The sequence below is a fragment of the Anabrus simplex genome, chromosome 7 (assembly GCF_040414725.1).
Source record: "Anabrus simplex isolate iqAnaSimp1 chromosome 7, ASM4041472v1, whole genome shotgun sequence".
NCBI lineage: Eukaryota > Metazoa > Arthropoda > Insecta > Orthoptera > Tettigoniidae > Anabrus > Anabrus simplex.
In genome coordinates, this window is record NC_090271.1 from 214,329,140 (window position 1) to 214,351,382 (window position 22,243).

General features: G+C 37.5%; 1 protein-coding gene across 3 annotated transcripts in view; it reads left to right on the top strand.

Moving 5' to 3' along the window:
* LOC136877478 (calpain-B) overlaps positions 1–22,243 on the top strand; it is a 178,273-nt gene that overhangs the window by 101,026 nt on the left and 55,004 nt on the right. The gene's annotated exons all lie outside the window — the stretch shown is intronic.

Genomic DNA, 22,243 nt, shown 5'->3' on the forward strand with positions numbered 1-22,243 from the left:
TTCATAAACAGTTTAAAGGGGGTGTGTCTTCTGTTGACAGATGAACATTTGTGGTTCGACCTTTGTGTCATGGTTGTACTATTACATGTCGTACATTTCATTTAATTTGACTTGGCTGAATCTGTGTGTGATTCTGTTTTAAATGCATTAACATTCTAATATTATATTGCCTTCAGAAGTAATAACCTTCTTAGTTGTATCTTTAGTTTACTTTTAAACTGGTATTGCATGATGTATGTTTTGTCGGACTGTTTTTTTTTTTTGCTTTACGTCGCATCAACACAGATAGGTCTTACAGTGAACACTGTCGCAAGTTTATCCTTGCATTTCATATGAGAATATTTGAAGGAAGTCATGCAAAAACAATTCTCTACTCAATTCTAACCTGATACTACACTTTTTTAATTAATTAATTAATTAATTGCTTACGCAAAAAGATTTAAAATTTATTTCAGTTTCATGTCATTATGTATTTCATTCTTGGGGACATTAGTGTATGTATATTAATTCAACTCAGTCAACTATTTTCATTTAGTTCTTTTTAATTTGAAAGAGTACTGAATACTTGAAATTAATGAAATTTTAATTAGTTAAAGTTTTAATTACGGTCGATTTTATTTCAGTCAGTAAGTTTTTGTAATTATTTAACTAATCCGCCTGACCCCTGGGTCCAGCTTGTTTTAACTTCCTTGTCGCAACTACTATTGGGACTGTTTCCGGTAAGAACTTTTCATTCTCTTGTTGTGATTTTGATTCTCTGAATGTCCCATGTCATGCAATGACTATCGCTGGGAAAATACCTTGGAGATGCGCGATAACTCTGATGTCAAAATATTATTCTGGAAGAATTGCATTGTGTCAGTTCCTTGGTTGTTGCTTGGTGATGTAAGTTCATTCCTTTTGTGAAGTGAATTTTCATTGTAATGTAAGAAAGTTGAACTTTTCCATGTGAAACGTAATGCCTATTGGGAAGAAAGACCATGCACTACTAGTGAAGTTGCTTTGTCAGAATGGCAGCAATAGCAATACTGCATTGTAGGTATATCGCCAACAGAAACAACAGAGAAGAGGTCCTATGACAAGTAATAGGCTGATAAAAATTATTAAGAAATTCAAGAAAACAGGTGAATTAGGTGTCACACCAGGGAAAGTATGGCGGCTCACCCCCAAGTATGTTGTTGATGAAGTTGCTGTAGCTGTAGCAGACTGTGCAGCACATTTTCCTAATTCTGTAATCAGTGATCAAGCTGTGTCACATGAACTGTCACTAGCCCGGTCAACAGTTCACAAGATTTTGTGGTGCATTTTACACTGGTATCCCTACACACTTTATACTGTTCACAAATTGAAACTCCAAGATGTTGCACAATGCCGTGACTTTGCCGTTCAGTTTCTGGCGCATATGAAAATGGACAACATGTGACAGAGGAATATTCTGTGGACTGACAAGGCGCATTTTACTCTGGAGGGTACAGAACTGCCACATGTGGGGTTCGACCCCTCCAAACATTGTACAGGAACAACCATTGCATTCAGCTTACGTGACTGTCTGGTGAGTCTTTACAAGCTCCTTCATTTTCAGTCCACTTTTCTTTGAGGAGATGAACCCTCATGGCCCTATTAGATGTCTAGTGATATCTGCACGTTATAGGGAACTCCTTCTGCAACACGTGAATCCAGCTTTGCAGGAACGCAACAGTGACTACACATTAATTTTCGTGCAAGATGGGGCAACACCACATATAGCTCGCCAGGTGAAGGAATTGCTTTGAGAAACCTTCAGTAATGACTGTATTATCTCTATGCATTTTCCTGATGCGTGGCCATCGAGGTCCCCCGATCTAAGTCCATGTGACTTTTGGTTGTGGGGATATTTGAAAGATCATTTCTATCAGTGTCATGTCCGGTTTCTGCCTGATCTAAAGGCTAGCATACGATGATATGTCACTCTGATTTCACACGATATGCTGTGGGCAACTGTCGACCATGCAGTGTTATGGATGCAGCATGTTACCGAGTTCGGAGGCCATTTAGACCAGTGTCTGTAACCATAAATGTTAATAAACCTCCCAGAACCACTGTTATCATGTGTTTGATCTTTCTTGCCTGTTTTCTGTGACTGCAACCATTGCTTACAGCACCATATTTTTGCCTGGTGGTAAAACTTGGAGCTGATAATTTTTGGGGCATAATTCATGAATGCATTGCTTAGAACATTTCTGACTCCTACAGTCATTACAACCCTTGCTGTACTGCACTGAATATAACTTTAATTGTGGCACCCGGTATTTAGCTTTGTTGTATAATCCTTGAGCAGTTCTTCCTAATTTTAACATTTAACCTTTTGTAATTAGGATATGTCTGAAACACAGTTTAAAATTATTTTAGTGTCATTATTTTATTAGAAAAGAGTGTGATTATTTGATGATAGCAAAATATTTGTGTAGTAGGGAAAATATATCTCTAGAAATTTGGCTCTTACTAAAATTCTATTTGTGTAATTAGGATAGGCTTCATTACAGTTGTAGCATAACTATTCCTCATTAGACAGTATGTTGCTTGCTTTTTCTGTTTTCAGTTTATTATTATTATTATTATTATTATTATTATTATTATTATTATTATTATTATTATTATTGTACTGGGAGGTACACCTCAACTCCGCACATTCAAAAGAGGCCCCTTAATAAACTCTATCTATCCAACAAAATGTGAAACTGCTATTACAAGAAGTTGGGACTTTAATCAGAAGATGTCACTACTGAAGTATTGAGTAAGTGTGTTGTTGTGAAGTTGCCTAAACTGACTGGATTTATTTGCTTTGTGTTTGTTTATTTCAAGAAGTTTGGACATTTCCCCATAGATGTCACCACCAAAAACTATGGTCTTGCACTCTGGTGCAAGGTAAAAGAAGTTGTTAGTGAAAGAAATTTTGTGTTCATGGGTTTTCTCTAGTAAATCAACTCTCATTTGTTTTTCTTATAAATTTCAAAGTTTGCAACACTTCTTTCTCATTCTGCCAGTTTTAAATTTGGCCAATGGGAATTTTCTGTAATTATTTTTCAGCCTATCAGGGGCTTCGTTTTGGTTCTTTGGGTGTAACTTTTGACTTTGCCAATAAAATTGAGAGGGTGTGTCCAGTTTGGTCCAGAATCCTCTTGAACCTTCCCATCAGGTATATAGGCTGCTCCAGCTACCTTGTCATTTGATTGCTGAATTTCTAAGAGTGTGTGTTAAGACAGGAGGCAGTTCATCAGCCCAGGTAATGGCCGTCAGTTTTATCTCTCTGTAGCCACCTCCACCGACTTACATGAGGGGAGGGTCCGAATTTCTAACTATGTAACCATTCGATGTAAAATTCTTCCTTTTCATGTAAAATTTCATAAGTCTTTAACTTTAAATCGGCGATAGAGAGTGCGTTACCCTCTCGAGTTCCCCTTCAACTCTGTTTGAGGTGACTACGATTAAGTAACTGTTTTTTTCTTTCCTGTAATGTATTAAATTAACATTCATTCGAGTCACCTCAGTAGCTTCGGATTAGCCCCTGTATCACTGGGCCGAGAGCCCTGTTAGGATTTTATTCTTCATTATCTAGGAGTGCAAGTGTACACCTCCATTTATTTTGTGTTCGGGCCAGTAATCTAACCTGTTCTTTTTCCATGAAGGCCCAGTAGATTGGGTAATAGATACCCCTGTGTAAAAGTAATTTCAATTGTAAATTGCACCTAGAGAGGTCAGAGATCATAAAGTTTGGTGTAATGTTGCCTTAAGTGGCCGGTTAAAATTTGGTCAATGTTAGAGAGTATGTAGGCTCTTACCTAAACTTCTGTAATTTTGAGGAGTGCCTCTGGAAGGCTGTAATTTGTGGGAGCAAAGTGCTCTTGATTTGGGGGAATTTCTGCCCTTGCCTAATTATACCTCATTTACAAAATTGTAAATTTGTAAACTAGGGGCTTGATGCCCAAAATTGTTTAAGTTCTGAATCTTGGATCTTCCATTGCTTGAAATTGTCATTGTACCTGTAACCTCATTATTTCACTGAGTAAAAAATTTGTTAAGTTTGTGATTTAAAGAGAAATATAACCTTTGTTAAAGTTTTAAATCAATTTCTGATATTGTAGTTAAACCCATTCAACACCTGCACCTTCTTTCACCTATTTCTGCTCCAAGGGTATCTACGTAATAATAATAATAATAATAATAATAATAATAATAATAATAATAATAATAATAATAATAATAATATTGCCTAAAGTATTTAGTATATTTGTACATTTCTCTAGTTAGCCTCTTATTCCTAGTATTTTATAATCAGGATTCATTTAACTAGTATCATTGTAATATAGTTATTTTAACAGTTTGTTTCCTGATTGTATTATTAGCATGTGTAGTATACATTATTTCTATCGTCTGACATATATATCTGCTTCTATTCAAATAATACCCTATTTTACTTCTGTTAATATTTCCATATTACTTCACATTTCTTTGAAGAGATAAAAGAATGGCTGAGAGAGGCAGGAGGTGTAAGGAATGTGGGTGTGAGTGGGAACTAAGGAGGATGATGGAAGAGATAATGAGTTTGAGGGAGATAATTAGACTTGTAATGGAGGACAGGAATGAATGCAAGTTTCTCTCAATCGATGTACAGGTTAGGGTAGATAGGGGACAGGGAGGGGATGAAAGAGGATATGTTGTGGAAGACAGGTGGGCTAACGTCTTAAAGTCAAGAACAATGAGGGTTAAGGGTTTTCCTCAGGAAGTAGCCCCAGGAGAGGTATCAGTGAGGAATCAGTATGAGTCACTGCAGGTAGATCTGCAGAGGGAAGATGGAGATCAGGGAAGTGTTACAGAGGAGGGGATGGGCAAGAGGAAAGGGACTGGTGATAAAGGGAAACATAGAGTAGAGGATAGGAAGAGGGAGGTGAAACAGGGTTGTGAGAGAGAGAAAAGGGAGGCAGAAGTGGGAAGTTAAGAGGGACCAGGAGTGGAGGCGATCTAATGAGGGTGGGGTTGAGGCTCTGGTCATAAGCAACTCAATTGTCAGACATGTGGGGAAAATATGTGGAGGAAAGGGAACCAGAGTAGAGTGTTGTCCATGAATTAGGTTAAGGCAGATGTTGAGAAAAATAGAAGGGAGGGAGGAGGGTAACGAGATGAAGGTATTTTCCACGTTGGTACAAATAACGTAAGGCAAGCAGGAACTGGTACTAACATAGTTGGAGATGTTTGGATGTCTGGTTACAGCAGCATGGAAGGAGTTTATGGAATCATAGATTGTTATCAGTGGGATGCTGTGTAGGAGGGTTGCTGAATGTAGGGTAATTTGCGATTTAAATGAGACTGTGGAATGGGTACGTAGGAAATTGCGAGACTGTGGAATGGGTACGTAGGAAATTGCGAGTGAGATTTGTAGATCCTAATGGGTGGATGGGACGATGGGACATAAGGTTCTACACTCAGATGGCCTTCACTTGAACTGCAATGGTACATTTAAGTTAGAAAGCTTGTTTGAAAGAGTTATGAGAAGGCACATTCAGGGAAATGGGGTGGACCAGGGAGCGGTTGATGACAGTATAGGAAGCATGGAGTCAAGTAAGGATGACATAAAATTGTTAGTGTTAAACTGTAGACGTATTGTAAAGAAAGGAATAGAATGAAGTAATTTGATAGATATTGTATTACTATTTGAATCATAGCTGAGAAGTGATATTATGGATGCAGAAATTTTCTCAAGGAACTTTATTGTTTATCATAGAGACAGAGTAGGAATGATAAGAGGAGCGGTATTTATAATGGTGAAAGAAGAATTTGTAAACTACGAAGAAGTTAAGGATGCGGAACATGAAATTCTAGGTGAAAGACTCATCTCTAAGAGACAATAGGCAACTTGATGTTAATGGGGTGTACAGACCTGGCAAGGCTGGTGCTGACGTTGATGCAGAATTATTTGATAAGATAATCAGCTATGTGGCGAATGACACAGAAAGGAATATTATTGTAGTGGGTGATCTAAACTTGCCAAATGTTAAATGGGAAGGGGATGCAAATGGCAGAAAGCATGACCAACAAATGGTGAATAAGTTATAATAGAAAGGACTCCTGAATCAGAAAGTGATGGAAACAAGTAGAGAGAAAAGTAATCTACATGTGGTGCTGATAAATCCAATGTGCTCTGTAGAGAACCTGAGATTGTATAAGAAATTATGAAGCTGTCTTTATCAGAGAAATAAATGTGTTAGAAAGGAATGTTGTAAAAGTAGGACTATTACGCAATACCATAATATGGCTGATAGGAGGGGAATGGGGAAATTTTTAAAAAGCAATATTATGATCAATGGAAAATGGTAAATAAAAATGTAAACAGCCTGTGGAATGGATTTAAAGCAATTATTGAATAGCAAAAAAATGGATATGTACCTTTAAAAGTGGTAAGGAATAGTAAGGATCCATTATATTATAACAGCAAAATAAAGATTAAGAAGGAAGTGCAGATTAGAAAGAAATACAGATAGGAATGGTTGCGGGAGTAAGGAGAGATTAAGGAGCTCACTAGGAAATTTAATTCAGAAAAATAATCAGCTAAGGATAACATAATGGCAAACATAATTGGCAGCCATACGAATTTTGGCGAGCAATGGAAGGACATGTATATATATTTTAAGGCAAAAACAGGTTCCAGGAACGACATTCCAGGGATCATTGATGAACAAGAGGAGTGCATATGCAAAGACTTACAAAAGGCTGAAGTATTCAGTCAGCAATATGCAAAGGTAGTTGGATACAAGGATAATGTCCTGCTAGAGGAGGTGATTAATAATGGCAAAATACTGAAATTTGCGTATGATAATAAAGACAGGATAAAAAGATACAAAAGTTGAAAGCTAGGATACCAGTTGAGATTGATAAGATTTCTGGGAATATATCAAAGGCTATGAGTTGGGATTTGTGCCATATATGAAATACTTATTTGATTACTGTTTGCAAGAAGGAGTGATACCAAATGAATAGTAGCAATAGCAGCCCCAGTATACAAGGAAAAGGGTGACAAACATAAAGCAGATAATTACAGGCCAGTCAGCTTGACATGTGTTGTTTGTAAGCTTTGGGAATCATTCTTTCTGATTATATTAGACACATTTGGAAAACAGTTTGATACAAGGCAGTTCAGCTTTAGGAAAAGTTATTCCAGTGAAGCTCAACTTGTAGGATTCCAGCAAGATATAGTGAATATTTTCTATTCAGGAAGTCAAATGGACTGTATCGCTATTGACCTGTCTAAGGCTTTTGATAGTGTATTTTGCTAGTGTATGTCATAAGAAATTACTGATGTAAATGAGGGATACTGGACTAGACAAAAAAGTGGTTAAATTGGTGGCCATATTTCTAGAAAACAGGGTAGGTGAAGCATTATGTGAGCCTTTAATGATTAAGAGGAGGGTCCTGCAGGGCAGTATTATTGGGCCTGTATATTTTCTTATGTATATAAATGATATGAGTAAAGAACTGGAATCACAGATAAGGCTATTTGTGGATGATGTTACTGTATAGTGTAGTAAATGAGATGCAGGATTGTGAGTGACTGCAGGGAGACTTAAACAATGTTGTGAGATGGACAGCAGACAATGGTATGAATGAAAATGGGATGAAAAGTCAAGATGTAAGTTTCACCAGGAGGAAATGTCCTCTGAGTTTTAATTATTGTGTTGATGGGGTGATAATACCTCATGGGGAACAATAGAAGTACTTAGGTGTTAATATAAGGAATGTTCTTCACTAGGGTTATCATATTAATGAGGTTGTTAAGAGAGGCTACTGATCTCTTTACAGGGTTATGAAAGTATTTAGTGGTTGTAGTAATGATGTAAAGGAAGGAAGGATCTACATATCACAGTAGAGGATTTAGAAAACAAGACCCACAAAATCAAGACACTAAAAAACACAGACACCAGAGTACAGACCAAGATCAAGAGACAAACTAATGGAAGAGTTATTTCAGACGAGGGGAGAAAATCAAAATCCCAGAGAATGAAGAAGTACTGGGCTGAGAGAAAATCGAAAAATACATGGTATAATTGACTAAAGTGGTCCAATGTTGGCCAAAAAAATGTAAAATAAATAAAATAAATAAGGATGTAAAGGAAAGGGTGTATAAGTCTCTGGTATAACCGCAGTTAGAGTAGGGCTCCAGTGTGTAGGACCCTCACCAGGATTATTTGATATGAGAACTGGAAAAAATTCAAAGGAAAGCAGCGCAATCTCTTCAGGGTGATTTCCAACAAAGGAATAGTGTTACAAAAATGTTTACTCTCATTTAGCTTTCCTATCCCAACTTCCTTCCGAACATCTTCATTTCTTACTCTGTCTTTCCTTGTCTTTCCTATCATACTTCTTACGAATTTCATCTCACTGGCTTGAATTCTACTCTCTTGCCTGCTAGTCAATTATTTACTATAAGGTACTTAAAATATTATTACATTGCAGTGCCGGTTTCGACCCTAAGTGTGGGTCATCTTTAGCTGCTGAAGGACATTTGTCTTACTAAAAATAATATATAATATCAAAACACTACATTTCTGATTTTAAATAATTAATTCTAAATTACATTGATGTATTGTGTTTTTAAAATATGGTTGGAAGAGATATTTAAAAGTTTAAAATGTTCACCAGTTTCATTTTACTGTATAGTCACTGATTTTGATGTTCATCACAGACATATAGATTTAGACTGGCAATGAACAGCAATATTCTGAAGACGGAAGCGTGCGGCAGCTGCCATCTTACGTCACTACACTACCCCAATGCATTAATGTAAAATAGTAGCCGAAACAGAAATATTGGACAGGACATAAATAATTAAAATAACATCGAAATAATAACAATAACATTGATTAATTAGACCTAGTATGTCTTTAATTTTACTATTAAAGAAAAGAAAGACTGGTACATCAATTTACCAATGCTTAAAAATAACCAACCTGTTTTAGACCGATCTTTGGCCAAATATGTTTCCATTCAACTATCTTACAGCATGATCCACACATATTTTCAGGTTTGTTTGTTTGTCCAGTCCTTGTCCCATTCCTCTATGGGGTCGGGTATAAGGCGAGATGAATCTGCGTGGCGATTTTTTACGATGGATGCCCTTCTTGACATCAAACTCATCAGAGGAGTTATGAGATGAAATGAATCACATGATATATGTTACTAGTAAGGAAGAGGGTGAAACCTGGTGTTGTCACATAGCATTCTATTGTCGAGTAGCCCAAATGTGTCTGCTCAAGGCTTAACATCCCCATCTGACAGACGGAACCAACATCAACAGCGTCATATGCCCATATGAGTATTGCGGAGAGGTTAGGAATTTAATCCAGGCTTTTATCATGCAATTTAGTGATTAGAAATTTTATACCATCACCTCTCCTACCCTCCGGCCAACATTCTGATAGTGAAATTTTTTTCGACCATCGGGACTCGAACCGGCTAACCACGGTGTCAGACCATTTAAACTTCAATGCCCTAACGATGATGGCCACCACGCTGGCTCTTCCATGTATTTTCAGATACTGTGATGATATTACACTAATAAGGCAATACACGTGAGTGTCCTTTGAGTTTAGGTCTAAACCATGTGAGCTTTAACTTGGAAAAAAGTTACATACAGCTGAGCTGTGACTTCATTTGATATGTTCTCTTGCATGACTGAGCTTAAACCATTACATGTATACTCTCCGAAATACATCTCAGAATGTTTGCACACACGAACGCCTTTTGTAGGATCGTACAGATTATCTCTATTCTGGAAAGAAATTAATGGATGAGGATTTTCTAATAATAATGTTTAATGTTATTTATTTCACATCTCACTAACTACTTTTATGGTTTTTGGAGATGCCGAGGTGCCAAAAATTTGTCCCGCAGGAGTTTTATGTGTCAGTAAATGTACCGACATGAGGCTGACATATTTGCATACTGGTACCTTTAAAAATACCACGGAACTGAGCCAGGATCAAAACTCCCAAGATGGGGTCAGAAAGCCAATGATCCCAACCATCCAAGCCACTCAGCCTGGCTAAGGATTTTCTTAAAACAGATCAGATATAGGGCTTTTCAGGCGTTTGCTCTATTAACCAGCATTTCGTCTTAGGTCTGACACTAGACTCATCAGAGTGGGATGTGTCAGACCCTACCCACTGACGCTGGGGTGATGCAGGTGAACTTATCAGAAGCCCTATATAAGAGGCACAGTCTGATAACTGCATACAGGTGATAAAACTCAACAATGGAATTATTGACCGCCATAAGGATTTTCTTTTCGTACAACAGCTTCCTTACAAGTATCATACGTACATACATACACTATCATTATAGATTGTTATGCCTTTCAGCATTCAGTCTGCAAGCCTCTGTGAATAAACTAAACGTCGCCACAATCCTCTATTTGCAACTAGTGTTGTGGCCTCATTTAGTTCTATACCTCTTATCTTTAAATCATTAGAAACTGAGTCTAACCATCGTTGCCTTGGTCTACCTCTACTTCTCTTATCCTCCATAGCAGAGTCCATTATTCTCCTAGGTAACCTATCCTCCACCATTTGCCTCACATGACCCCACCACCAAAGCCGGTTTATGTGTACAGTTTCATCCATCAGGCTCCTAAATTAGCCTTTATCTCCACATTCTGAGTACCCTCCTGCCATTTTTCCCACCTGTTTGTACCAACAATCATTCTTGCTACTTTCATGTCTGTTACTTCTAACTTATGAATAAGATATCCTGAGTCCACCCAGCTTTCACTCACGTAAAGCAAAGTTGGTCTGAAAACAGACCGATGTAAAGATAGTTTCATCTGGGAGCTGACTTCCTTCTTACAGAATACTGTTGATCGCAACTGTGAGCTCACTGCATTAGCTTTATTACACCTTGATTCAATCTCACTTACTCTATTACCATCCTGGGAAAACACACAACCTAAATACTTGAAGTTATCGACCTGTTCTAGCTTTGTATCACCAATCTGACATTCAATTCTGTTGAATTTCTTACTTACTGACATCAATTTAGTCATCGAGAGGCTAATTTTCATACCATACTCATTGCACCTATTTTCAAGTTCCAAGATATTAGACTGCAGGCTTTCGGCACAATCTGCCATTAAGACCAAGTCGTCAGCATAGGCTAGACTGCTTACCACATTTCCACTAAACTGAATCCCTCCCTGCCATTTTATACCTTTCAGCAGATGATCAATGTAAACTACGAACAACAAAGGTGAAAGATTACAGCCTTGTCTAACCCCTGTAAGTACCCTGAACCAAGAACTCATTCCACCATCAATTCTCACCGAAGCCCAATTGTCAACATAAATGCTTTTGATTGATTTTAATAATCTACCTTTAATTCCATAGTCTCCCAGTATGGCAAACATATTTTCTCTCGGTACCCTGTCATATGCTTTTTCTAGATCTACGAAACATAAACACAACTGCCTATTCCTCTCATAGCATTTTTCAATTAGCTGGCGTATACTGAAAATCTGATCCTGACAGCCTCTCTGTGGTCTGAAACTACACTAGTTTTCATCCAACTTCCTCTCAACGACTGATCGCACCCTCCCTTCCAAGATGCCAGTGAATACTTTGCCTGGTATACTAATCAATGAGATACCTCGATAGTTGTTGCAGTCCTTCCTGTTCCCTTGCTTATAGATAGGTGCAATTTCTGCTTTTGTCCAATCTGAAGGTACCTTACCAAACACTCCATGCTAATCTTACTACTCTATGAAGCCATTTCATCCCTGCCTTCCCACTATACTTCATGATTTCAGGTCTAATTTCATCTATTCCTGGTGCTTTATGACAATGGAGTTTATTTACCATCCTTTCCACTTCCTCAAGCGTAATTTCACCAATATCATTTTCCTCCTCCTCATGAGCTTGGCTGTTCGCAACACCACCAGGATTATTTCCTTTTACATTGAGAAGATGTTCAAAATATTCCCTCCACCTAAGTATCATATTGTAGAGAAATGGCTAACATCTTTACCACATAAACTAAGATATATTCAATAATATTCTGTGATAATAAACCTAACACCCTATTTCGATTCATGCAAGCTTAACATTAATTTCCACTCTAATTTTAACAGTAATTTTGATATCCTTATAATATATCTTTAAATATTGATAGAGACTGAGACCACTGTTATTCAATTACTAACACCAGCAAAACAAAAACTTAACTTGTAACCAAATGTTTTAGTAAAATAATAATAGTAATATTATTATTATTATTATTATTATTATTATTATTATTATTATTATTATTATTATTATTCACTATCACTATCACTATCAGCCATATTCAATCGTTTTTACGATGTGGCCTCTTTAAGTCCGAAGCAAGGTAGGTTTTCATGAGGTCTCTCCATCTGGGACGGTCTTGAGCGATGTTCTGCCAATTGATCCCAGTAATCTTCTGGATGTCTTTATCCCATCTGTCCGGTGATCTTCCCCTTGGTCTGAGATGATCTTTCGGACACCACTCAAGCACAAGCTTTGTCCACCTACCATCAGTTCTCCGAGCAACATGGCCTGCCCACTGCCATTTTAGGGTAAATACCCTTTCTAAAATGTCACTGACCTTTGTGACTGACCTGATGTAATCTGCTCTCTTCCTGTCTTTCTTCGTCAAGCCTAGCATGAACCGTTCCATAGCTCTTTGGGGTGTTCTGAGTTTTTGCTTAACAAACTCGCTCAATGTCCAGGTTTCACAACCGTAAGTCAGTACGGGGAGAACACTCTGGTCAAAGACTATCTTCTTTAGGTGGGGTGGCATGTTGGATTAGAAGACTGAAGAATTTCTTCCGTAGGCTTGCCATCCTAGTTTGATACGTCGGAAGAAGTCCCCTTTCATGTTTACAAGTTGCCCAAGATAGACAAATTCATTGACCTGTTGTAATGTGGTGTTTCCCACATGCAGCTTTCCTGCTGGGGCACATTTGTTAAGCATTACTTTGGTTTTAGAAAGGTTCATGGATAGTCCCACTTTTTGACAGGCTGAGACAAGATCTTGTATTAGAGTTTGTAGTTCATCGATGTCGTTGGCCAAAAGTGTAATGTCGTCTGCAAACCTTAAATTGTTCAGCCTTTTCCCATTAATTTTGATTCCTGTGTTTTGCCAGTTGATTTTTGACATGGGCATTTCTAATACGGCTGAGAACAGCTTGGGAGATATGGGGTCGCCTTGCTTAACACCTCTTTGAATGGGAAAATCCGTGGTTGGCACATTGATGTTCACGAAGGCTGAAGAGGTTTCGTAGATATGCTGGAGAACTCTTATGTAGGCAGCATCGACGCCGTGTTCAGCTAAGGCTTGCATAACAGCAGCGTGGCTCACCGAGTCAAAAGCCTTTTCAAAGTCCACAAAGGCTATACAGAGCGGCATTTGATATTCATTACTTCTGCTGATAACTTCACGAAGGGTGAGTATATGGTCGATTGTTCCAAAACCTCGGCGGAAACCTGCTTGTTCAATTGGTTGGGCAAAATCAAGCGTTGAACTGATTCTATTTGTCAGTACCTTGGTGAAAACCTTGTAAAGGACAGAAAGCAAGCTAATAGGACGATAGTTTCTGATGTCATGTATGTTCCCTATTTTGTGCAGGAGAATTATCATTGCTCTGTTCCAAGATGGAGGGATGAATGCATTGTGTAGGCAAGACGTGAATATTTTTGCCAAGTGGCTTAAAGTTTCATCACCAGCAAGTTTGAGAACGCTAACTGAAAGGTTATCACTACCTGCGACTGATTCTTTTTTTCATACTGTTTATAGCATGTCTGATCTCAGATGGGAGAACTTCCGGGACTTGGGAAATGTTGGATAAGTCAGGCAAGGACAGGTTATCATCAGCCTTCTCGTACAATTTGCTATAAAAGTTCCTGATGAACTCAAGAAGTTCTTCCCTATCAGTAATTCGTCCATTGTCCCCATCTAATGCAATTAATTGCTTCTTCCCGATCTGTAGCTTCCTTTTAGCAGACTTCAAACTTGTTTTTTCAGATAAGCAAGTTCTCAGAGTATCTTCGTTGAATTTCTTTAAGTCGGCTTTATTATCATTATTATTCATACACTTCTCCACAGGAAATATGGGTAGTAATGGGGCACGGGATGCACCAAGTGCCTTACATAATTAAAGTATTTACACATTATAATACAAACGTTGATGTACAGGTATATACAAAACTGTAGATAATGGGATCTTCATTCTTGCGAGAGAAACGATCGCACAATGTTGCATGTTGACAGGAGGACAGAATGTTGCATAATTTTGTAGATGTTCGGTGGAAGACCCAGTTCTCGCAGACTCTTGTGAAGTGTATGTGGAATGAGGCCGTTGGCTGACAGAATCACAGGAACTATTCGTACCAGTTTCATCTTCCAGATCCTCTTTATCTCTTCTGCAAGTTCTTTGTACTTGGAGATTTTTTCACTGTACTTCCTGTCAATATTGGTGTCATTGGGGATAGCGATGTCAATAATGAAAGTCGTCCCAGTTTTCTTGTTTACTATTTATTTACTATTTACTATTTATTAGTTTATTATTATTATTATTATTATTATTATTATTATTATTATTATTATTATTATTATTATTATTATTATTAGACCCTATGGCATACTCCATTACAAGGGGGCTAGGGCCAACAAATATACACTGCAAGCATGTGAATTAGGCATCTTTAATTGTAAACATAATTGCATTAATAAGTGGGCAACAAGTGTACATGAGCACAAGTTCGCCACTTACTGGTGTATTGAAACTTTTGTTCCTTCATTATGCTTTCTTCATGAATAGGGAAAACCTCACCTAAACACTACATGGGTATTCATCATTCTGTCACACGGTAGTTTTCCAAAAAGTTAATGTGAAATGTACTTAAAAACAATATAAAACAAAACTGCACGTAACATAGTAATATGCATGCTTACAGTGAATCTGTAGTGACGTATGGTGGCGGCGGCCGCAAGTTTCTGGTTTCACTAGCACCAGTGTTATGACTTACGGAGCTTCCTGTTTATTGACTATACGTCTGTGATGTTCATTTGTATACTCGTCCATTTGATTACAATGTTGCAATGTTGATTATCTTAATTCAAGTTTAAAAACATCTTAATACTAAGTGAAAAGGTACTGTGTTTTGTAAAACCAACCATGATTGCAAAGAAATTGGAAATTGATTGAACATCTCCCTTGGTTAATTATTCCAATCCCTAACTCCCCTTCCTATAAACAACTATTTGCCCCAATTTGTCCTCTTGAATTCCAACTTTATCTTCATATTGTTATCTTTCCTACTTTTAAAGACACCACTCAAACTTATTTGTCTACTGATGTCATTCTACGCCATCTCTCCACTGACAGTTCGAAACGTACAATTTATATTAAAATTTTTGCAATTAATTTATTGAAAACCACTTATTCAATACTTTACAGTCTTTATGACTATGATATAATCACTCTATTAAGGTTGTAATGGTACATGTTTCACCTGTCATCGCAGGCATCATCAGCCATAAATTCTATACTTTAAGTCAGAGCTCTGGATTGGATGTTATATTAAAACTATTCTTAAAAACTAATTGTTTACAATTATTTACATTGATGTATAAGAATATTATGGTCACATTTGGATTGAATTGGTTAATCATTTCTTAAAGTTTTAATGGGATATCATATTTATGTTCCTGTCTAATGGAGATAATATAAAATGATATTAACACTCATAATGTTGATACTGAGTTGACAATTGAAGTCAAATGGGAGTCAAAGTATTTACACAGATTTTTCAGTATAAACAAGAAATTAATACATTCAGGTTAAAATGATTTATGGAATAGCTAAAATCTTCTCGAGATTAAAATCTTTTGTTTATTGAACGAGAGACTTTGTTAAGATGCTCGTTAGATAGCAAGTATAGCTAGCGGAGGATGCTTGATCAAGTCTCATTCATATAACAAATTATTCCATCTTCTTTTTAAATATGCAAGTATGCAGCCTAGGTCATGGGGCTTGTGAAGTTGTCACCCATGTAAGTCTGAAGAGGAGTTCAACTGGATTCTTAGATATAAATGAAACGGCTATATGATGCGTGTTGAAGTCTGTGAAATAAGATGAAAAATGTATGAATTGCTAAAATTGGAGTTGTTCACTCATAGAATTAATCTTCTTAACACTTACCCTTTAGGACAGATGTCCAGCAGCATTGCTTGTGTGAGTGGTCTGACAGTCACTTTACCTCTACTCCTCGTGTTGTAGGGGTGTGTCATTAGTGGTGGGGAGTGTGACGGGTGAAGAGGGGTGGGCAGGGCATTAAGATCGTTGTTGGTGTGCATAGGGGAAGGGGTGTGGCCAGGTGACGGGACATTGGCTGCTGTTGATATAGGGTTATTAATGATGGATTTATAGTTGAAGATTTTAAAAAATTGTTATTGTTTATGTTACCGGGTTACCCGTGGACCAGCAAAGGTGAAAGAAGGTGCCGGGGTGAATGGGTCTAACTACAAATTCATGAAGTGATGTAAAACTTTAACAAAGGTTATATTTCGTTTTTCCTTTTTTAAAAATCAACAAATAACAATGCAACAGATACCAGTAGCAATAAACAAGTCTAGGAAATGATATAGATGTTGATTCCCATAGGGAACTTAAAATATTTGTCCTGAGTGAGTAAATTTATAATACCAATATAATGGTCCGTTATTGGACATTATAAATTTTCCAGCTAACTCATTCTTGGTTGCCTGCATTTCACCCTCGTGTGCTAAGTTGGGCTCGTCAGTTGGAACTTAGCACACCTCCCAAGACACAAGGCTAGTGCATACCGTGGAGGCCACTGCATAGGCTATTTGAAGCCACCAGCAGTGCCAATGCACTATGAGAGCTATGTCTCATTTCCAAAAATTGATGCCTGCCTGGCCATCAGATGATATAGATGTTGATTCCCATAGGGAACTTAAAATATTTGTCCTGAATGAGTAAATTTATAATACCAATATAATGGTCCATTATTGGACATTATAAATTTTCCAGCTAACTCATTCTTGGTTGCCTGCGTTTCGCCCTCGTGTGCTAAGTTGGGCTCGTCAGTTGGGACTTAGCACACCTCCCAAGACACAAGGCTAGTGCATACCATGGAGGCCACTGCATAGGCTATTTGAAGCCTCCAGCAGTGCCAATGCACTATGAGAGCTATGTCTCATTTCCAAAAATTGATGCCTGCCTGGCCATCAGATGATATAGATGTTGATTCCCATAGGGAACTTAAAATATTTGTCCTGAATGAGTAAATTTATAATACCAATATAATGGTCCGTTATTGGACATTATAAATTTTCCAGCTAACTCATTCTTGGTTGCCTGCATTTCGCCCTCCTGTGCTAAGTTGGGCTCGTCAGTTGGAACTTAGCACACCTCCCAAGACACAAGGCTAGTGCATACCGTGGAGGCCACTGCATAGGCTATTTGAAGCCACCAGCAGTGCCAATGCACTATGAGAGCTATGTCTCATTTCCAAAAATTGATGCCTGCCTGGCCATCAGATGATATAGATGTTGATTCCCATAGGGAACTTAAAATATTTGTCCTGAATGAGTAAATTTATAATACCAATATAATGGTCCGTTATTGGACATTATAAATTTTCCAGCTAACTCATTCTTGGTTGCCTGCGTTTCACCCTCGTGTGCTAAGTTGGGCTCGTCAGTTGGGACTTAGCACACCTCCCAAGACACAAGGCTAGTGCATACCGTGGAGGCCACTGCATAGGCTATTTGAAGCCACCAGCAGTGCCAATGCACTATGAGAGCTATGTCTCATTTCCAAAAATTGATGCCTGCCTGGCCATCAGATGATATAGATGTTGATTCCCATAGGGAACTTAAAATATTTGTCCTAAATGAGTAAATTTATAATACCAATATAATGGTCCGTTGTTGGACATTATAAATTTTCCAGCTAACTCATTCTTGGTTGCCTGCATTTCGCCCTCGTGTGCAAAGTTGGGCTCATCTGTTGGGACCTAGCACACCTCCCAAGACGCAAGGCTAGTGCATACCGTGGAGGCCACTGCATAGTCTATTTGAAGCCACCAGCAGTGCCAATGCACTATGAGAGCTATGTCTCATTTCCAAAAATTGATGCCTGCCTGGCCATCAGATGATATAGATGTTGATTCCCATAGGGTACTTAAAATATTTGTCCTGAATGAGTAAATTTATAATACCAATATAATGGTCCATTATTGGACATTATAAATTTTCCAGTTAACTCATTCCATTTTATTGGTGAATGAAAAGGTTACGCTCAAAATCGAAGAAGAAACATGGGATTGGTTGAAAATTAATTACAGAAATTCTTGATTGGCTAAATTCAAAACTAGCAGAAAGAAAAGGTAAATATTGCCAACCCAAAAATGAATGAATGCAATTTAGTAAAGATAAAACTTATGAATACAAAGTTTCTTCAAAAAGATTCCTTCACTTCACACCAGGGTGCATGATCAAAGTTTGTTAGTAGTGACATCAATGAGAGAATGTCCAAACTTCTTGATGAACGGAAAACAAAATAAGTTGAAATTCACACAGTACTGGAAACTTCACAATACCAAAATTACGGTAGTGACATCTTCTGAGGAAAAGTTTGAGTAGATCTAGTTCCAAGTTCAGTGTTTCTCCTGTAGAGGAGTTCTTTAAGGTGCAAGATTTAAATGTGAGGCGTAGAGGTGTATCTCCCGGTACAGTTTATATCAAGAGATGAAAATAAGTTAGGAATTTGCTCAGTGATCGGGCTCTTTGTTTCTATGATGTCATTTAGATTTGGATTCTTTTTGAAGTGCTGGTCTAAAAAGATATAGGTATTTTCGAATTCAGTCATCAAACTACCCTTACTAATAATCTTTCTAAGATCTGAAGGTCTTGGTCTATAGTGGTGAAGCTATGTCCCGTTTCCTTCATATGAATACTCATAGGGGAGTACTTGTCCTTGCATTGTAATGCTCTAAGTATCTCGTTTGAAAACTGCGTCCAGTTTGCCCCACATAAGAAAACTTACAGTGGGCGCATCTGAGTCTATAAATCCCTGAAATTGAGTATTGGTTATGTGTTAAATTTACTGTATGGGAGTTAAAGAATAAATTTCTGTTTGTATTACATGTTTTAAATGCAATATTGACGTTGTGTTTCTCAATCAGGTTAGTTATCTGATGTAGGGCCAGATTTGCAAAGGTAAAAGCAGCAAAACTGTTCTTTTCAAGATCTTTTAGGGGTAAAATTAGTTGCAGTATTGATCTTAATTTTGTTTATAATTTTATTAGCTATTATTCAAAGAAAAATCAAAAGGAAAAATAGTTTCATCCAGTTGGATATTTAGAATTAATCCAATCTTCTTTGATAGCCTAAACAGAAATATTATCCAAGGACTTCTTTTGCATACCCTTTTAGAACAGAAGAATGCCATATTTCTACCTTTCTGTTGAATTCAAAGGCATATGTCCCCAGAGCTAAAGTTTGGGACAGTCTGGTGGAAAAAGGAATTGTACAGAGATTAGTAAAAATGATCATGGCAATGTACAAGGAATGTTGCAGTTGTATGCAAACACAAGTTTTCAGGACAAGTTGGTTCAAAATCACTCTTGGGCTGAGTGTTTACAATAGTAATGGATGACATAATGAGAACAACAAAAGCAGCATGTGGAGGAAGAGAACTTTGTACATGATAGTGTGAATTGGGGAGAAGAGGACATGAATGTTCAAAAAACAGATGGATGTGGTGAACGGGAAGATCGAAGAATGTGGATTGAAAATAAGTGTAGAAAAAAATAAAACTCTTGTTGTGACTAGGGGGAGAAAGAAGGAAAAGGTCAGATTAGACTGGCAGACAAGCCCCTGGAAGTAGGGAGACGTTCGAATACCTGGGGAGTGAATTGATGGAGAATGCTTGACTGGGTGCTGAAATTAGAAAGAGGATTCAAGCTGGAAGCTGTTTCTATCATAGTGTAAGAAACATGTTATGGGACAAAGATGTGTCAATGGAAGCAAAGGAAACTACGTACAAGATGTTTTACGTACCCATAACAACTTACGGAGCAGAAACTTGGACAATGACAAAGAAGGATGAGAGTCGAATACTGGCAGCCAAAATGAAATTCTTGAGGAGTATGATGCAGAATATTAGAAGAGACAAAATAAGGAATGAGAAAATCCAGGAAGAAATTGGAGAGGGAAAAATGAATGATAGAATAGAGAAGAGCCAATAAGATGGTTTGGATATATAAAGCGAATTAGTGATGAAAGAATGCCAATAAAAGTGATGGCAATGTAAATGCAAGGAAGGAGAGGCCACAGACGATCACGATTGAGATGGAAGTACATAATCCAATGCAGTATTAGAGAAAAAACCTAGACTGGGACACAGTGTTGGAGGAGGAGTGGTGAAAAGACTGAAGAAAGTGGAGAGGAACCATATTTGCCCCTACCCGGCTACAGCTGGATAACGGGAAATGATGATGATGATGATGATGATGATGATGATGATAATGATGACGATGACTAGCTGCAATACCCATCGTTGATGGGACAATCATATAGAATGTGCAAAATTACCTAACTCCCTAACTACTTTCCACCAATATTCAGGCATACTGTTTTACTCGCGATACAACAGTAATCCCATCTATCAGAGATGAGTCGCAGCAGAAAATACAGATCACATCATGGTCAAAATAATGTTACTGTTGATCAGTTTTATGAGCTTTCAATATTGTAGGCCTTCACAGTTAGTTTCCTTCCAACTCTGGGATAATAGAGCAATTTATTGATCTAAAGGCAGTCCTTCCTTCTTTCACGATTCCCTCTTATCTTATTCTTCAGCGTGAATAAAAATGATTTATTCTCTATAACTAGTGTTACAGTATGTAATACTTTTCAATAGAACCAATAACAAAGTATTTAAAAAATAAATTTTAGGCATCTTCCCCTAAACTACCATTTCATCCAGCGTGAATAAAAATTATTTATAACCTAAACTGTAGCACCTTATTCCCAGACTTTACATACTGATTTTCATTAAATTCTATTCACCCATTTTCTCATGGTTCAGCGTTGATATGGACTTAGCAAAAAAGCTAAATTCATGAATATCTCTCTTATCATAGCTGGTATGGTAAAAATGTGTAAGGCATAATTGCTCTGAAATTGAATTCAATATAACTTTAGTTATGCTGCATTTATTGACAATTATTAATAACATACATATTTGAGAATTAAATTTTAGGCCTTCCCCTAAACTGCCATTTCACTCAGCATGAATAAAATTATTTACAGCCTAGATTGTAGTGCATCATTCCTCTAATTTACATACTATCCGCACACTTTATCTTGGTGCATTTACATCCTAGGGCTGAATCGGTCGACTTCGGCGATCTTCGAGATTCATACCGGCAACCTCTGAAACACAAACTATGAATCGCTTAAGCATCGTTGTGCGACATCTGGCGTAAACTTTACGTACTGGTACTGTTGTTGTTTACACATCAAAGTCAAAGTATAGAATTCATGCTAGGAACAAGATTCGAATCGAGAGATATGTTTTATAATGTTATATAATGTGTATGTGACATAGTTGTTGGCTTAAGATGATAACGGTTTAGAAATTTCATATCGATCGATCATCATCTCGATTCAATTCAGATTTCATTTTCATTCAGTTGGCAGCACCAGGCAGCACTATCGATACCGGGACAGCTCCCTCCTTACTCCTCACCCCGTACACAAATGCATCAAGATAAAGTGTGCGGACAGTACCAATTTTCATTAAATTCTCTTCAGCCATTTTCTTGTGATGCCCTTACAGACAGACAGACAGACAGACAGACAGACAGACAGACAGACAGACAGACAGACAGACAGACAGACAGACAGACAGACAGACAGACAGACAGACAGACAGACTTGATGGAAAATTAAAAAGTGCATGTCCTTGTTACTGTGGACATGACCGATACAGAAATAGGCTACCATTATTTTTAAATTCTGAGCAACGTACATACAAAACTCTTATTTTATATATATAGATCACTGACTAGCAACCTTAGAAATGAGTACTTCTAACATAGTAAAAGTAATTGATAAACCAGATTCACATTAAAATTTGAATAATGTAGTAAAAATGTTCTTAAGATAAGTA